We start from the raw sequence: 3,978 nt of genomic DNA, 5'->3' as shown, positions 1-3,978 counted from the left end.
GTAAATAATTTACTTTGCAACCAGAAATATTTTTAAGAAGGGATTCTTACAGGATTTATTTCTGCTTTGTCATGCGGTCTCATCTAGAACATAGATCCAGTAGAAGTTAGATCGCACGCGTCACCTCGCCAGAGACAATGCGTAACCCCGTAGCATCTTGAGTTTTTTACAGGAAACTAAAGCACATAATTTTCAATATTGCAATTGCATTTAACAAACTGCTTTCCTACATAGTTTGGTATGACGCTTATCTTTTTCTCTCTACACCTTGGAAAAATTAAGTTTAATTACCTACCCATTGCTGATGCAAAAGATGCAGCTGGCATAAAAGAGCAGGCATCCTCATTTCCAATAAGGATCATTTTCTCCATTCAAGCACTTTGCCCGGCACAAATTCAAGGCAGATCAGAAAACCTACGGTTGCCTCCTCTGGCCGCCTTTAAGCCTTCTGGTGGTCGGCCCCTCCCCTTTCCCAGGGGATGGTGGGAAGGGCGGTGGGCGGGGCCCGGGGTATATGAGCCACAGGCCTCTGCTAGGGAGCTCATTCAGCTCCTGGGCTTCTGTGGTGTTGGTGCTCTGCTATTCCTTTGGCCAATGGCAGTTTTTGAGCTGGCTCAGCTGTTTGTTTTGATCTTTAGGAAAGCGGAGGTATCTGAGGTAAGAGCTTTGGGAATAGTTGAGGTTGAGTGGGGTGTAGAAAAGAAAACACACCTGTATGCAGGTTTGGGGATTTTTTGCCAGTTAATAATTTTGTATTGAGCATTCAGAAGTTTGCACTTTGGGGTTTAAGGGTATGTAACTTTTTTTTATTCCCAATTCATTGTATTTTACTGGAATTCCTGACTTTGTTGGAGATGGAACCTTGGTTTTTTTCACCAGCTTTGCTGTTTACTGTGTAAGCTGATGACATCATCTCTTTTAATAAGACTGATGGTGAGATAATCTAGCAGAGTTTAGGGTGAGCATCTTGTATGCATCTGTTGATGGAGTTCTAGTATTTCTTGGGAAAGCAGCAAGAACATAAGGCACGGCATATTTCAGGGTGCAGGACAGCTCATTGCTTTTCCTGGTCACACAAGGACTACCATGTTGTTCCTAGAACCTCTGCAGCTTGCAGCAGGCTCCTCACAGATTATAAGCATTATGACTTCGGTTATTTCGTGGGCCTGTAGCAGAGCCCAGACTTTGCAGGAAAACAGAAGAGAGGACTTGCCTGCAGAACACAGGTCATGGCTCAGAAGAGCAGCTCTCGAGGAGCTGTTAGAAGGAGTGGGGTTCCTTCCCTGGGAGTTCTGGAGAAGAAAAGGGGTTTCTAAAAGTTTTGGGACTGGAGGATGGTTGGGAAAGGGAGGAAGGTTCATCAGCCCTTCTCAGGTCAGCCTTGCAGTTGGATTTGGATGTCGATGAGGTCTGTTCACTTTTAGTCTCTCTGCAGCCGACAGGAGGTACGATGGTCCCGAGATGCGCTGTAAACCACCCGTTCCTCCACATCGGAATATGCGGGGCTGAACGTCAGAAGAATCTCATCTCGTCAAGTGAGGAGTACATCAAAATATACCCTCCTGAACTCTCTGCTTTCCTGTGCCTCTTACTTTCTTCACTCTCTGACTTAATTTTTGCATCTATCCCTTCACCATTGATCTGGATTTCACAGTTACTTAGAGACCTGGACTAGGTGATTGTCTCCAGCACAGGCTCGAGTGACTGTATTTGCTGGAATTTCTTGGAGAGGAGGATGTGTATTATCTGTGTTCATTTAAAAAACAAACAAAAAACCAAAAAAAAAAAACCCCAAAAAACCTGCAGCCAGATGTCTTTTTCTTATTGCGGTCCTGACATGCAAGCTTTTTCTATTTTCTAGTTTTGCCTTAAGCACGCAGTGAGGCTTGCTGTAGGATCGGTCATGGCAGTTACGTTTTCTTGTTCATATTTATCTATTGTGTTTTTAGCACCAGTTTCTGTAGTTGCAAGGTGCCCGTTTTGGATCTTCGAGATGCCATGTTGTGATCGTCATGGTTTTGCTGTTGGCCGACCGCCTCTGTAATTCCCTAAAGGGCTTTGTAGGTAAGGAGATAGTTTGTGTCACTTGTGCCCTGAGCTTCAATGTGGCAGCCTGTAAGCAGCAGAGGCGGTGAGGGTGAGCGGCCGAGGAAAAGGAACGAAAGATGGGAATCGGTGCGGGCAGGCTGTGGTTTCATGCAGGACCTTGACATGTGGCTTTTGCTTTGGTGGCTTTCAGGTGCCATAAGCAGCCTTGGAGGGGCAAAGCCGTATACCAGTAAGCGGTCCGAGAAGGCGAGCTGGTCGTCAGCAGGGCTGCTGTCCCAGAGTGGGAAATGATGGCTGTTCAGATCAGCATTTCTCTTTGGTTTTTCAGCTGCCACACTGGCTGTTTTTGGAATTGGATGAGGATTTGAGGTGAGCTGCAGTGGTAGCAAGGAGGAGAATAGGACCAGTGACTTGTCCAAGAGTAACAGTAACTTTGCATCTCTTGGCATCTTGGGACCACAAGCGATGATGGCTACAGGGTCCATCTCTGGAAGGTAAAGGGGAGGGGAATGCCACAGCCCTTCTGAGGAGGGGTGGTATCATGGGAGAGGTTGGTGTTGACTGGTGCGATGGCTTACTGATGGCACTGCTTGTTTATGGGGTAATTTTATCCAGATGATGAAGCAGAACCAGGTGATTGCAGGACATCCCAGTTAGCTGATGTATGGCATGTGTGTTTTTGTTGAGGATGGTTTCACATCCCTGACTCTCTGAAAGCTAACTTGAGGGACTGGGGTCGGCGAGGGTCTGGGAGGAAGGGACAAGGTAGGAAGTTGCGGGGGGAGGGGGTGGTGAGGGAGTGGAGGCATTTAAAGTTAGTGTAGAGTAGAGGGCTGTCTGGGATGAGGAGGGGGCGAGTCTGGGGGTTGTGGGGGAGGGGTTTTATGGTTAGCGTAGGGGAGAGGGCTGTCTGGGAGCTGTGCCCTCTAGGCGGGCCAAGGGAGCGGGTTACTGGTCAGCGCGGTGCCAGACCGTGCCAGGCAGGGCAGCTCCAGCCTGTGTCCGAGTTCTTGTTGTTGTTGTGTGTCTTGTCGTCTTAGCCCTTCCTCGGGTCTCAATGCTCTCTTTGCACTGAAGGGGCACAGTGTGCCTCTAGGGCACCATCGCTAGGCTCTCGAATGCCCGTACTCATCGGCGTAGCGCCAGTCGGGCACTTCTCTCCTTGTGTAGGAAGCTTACAGTGAGGATCAGTCTTACAGCTTGAAAGTGTCCGCCGGGTCCTCTTTTTGCAGCCTCTTCCCAGCTTGCATCAGGAGCTCTGCTCTCTGGCCATCCCTTTCCAGGGACTGGGGCTTCTGCCCTGCCTCCTGATGTTTGCAGGTCTTGAAGACCGGCTTCTTGCACATCATCGTCTCGGGTTTGACCGTAACTTCTTACAACAGGCCATCGCATGCCCATTCTTTTCTGGGAGTGCCATAGAGCTTCCTCACCTGGGTGTTGCGCTCTGTAGGTCGTCTTGTTCGGCAGCATCTCTGGTCCAGGAGTCGTCCTTCTTGCTGACAGTTTTCTCTCATCCTTGAGTTGTGTTGCTTGTTGCGTTCCGTGTAGCGTTGGGGGGGGTGCGCGCACGTGTGTGTGTGTGTTGGGCACGGAGCTGCTCTGCCTGGGGGTGTAGAGTCAGAGTTAGGTGGAATAACAATAAACGTGTGCGGTTAGTATGTTTCTGTGCCCGGTTCGGAATTGTCTGGTTCTCACTCAGCATCTGGGTGACTTGTTTTAATAACGTGGTGGTTTTTTTCAGATGTGGACAGGCTAGATGCGTGCCAAAGAGCAGCACAGGAGGGGAGCAGAGGGCTGTAAGAAGGTGGGTTGGCCGGTGGCGTCGGAGGGAAGATGTGGCTGGTGGTGATATGAGAACATTCAGATTAGTGTGTTGGCTTTTTTATTTTTGAAGGTGTGAAGCAATTAGCACAGCAGCCTATTGGTGCT

General features: G+C 49.0%; 1 long non-coding RNA gene across 1 annotated transcript; it reads left to right on the top strand.

Annotated features, from left to right (window-relative positions):
• Positions 1-2,406: 2,406 nt before the first annotated feature.
• Positions 2,407-3,978, top strand: LOC129196759 (uncharacterized). The gene is made up of 3 exons (XR_008574223.1): positions 2,407-2,543; positions 3,791-3,853; positions 3,944-3,978. It is a non-coding gene; the product is annotated as an uncharacterized LOC129196759 (long non-coding RNA).

Source organism: Grus americana, chromosome 26, assembly GCF_028858705.1.
Source record: "Grus americana isolate bGruAme1 chromosome 26, bGruAme1.mat, whole genome shotgun sequence".
Taxonomy (NCBI): Eukaryota; Metazoa; Chordata; class Aves; order Gruiformes; family Gruidae; genus Grus; species Grus americana.
This window is presented reverse-complemented; position numbering and strand designations above follow the sequence as displayed.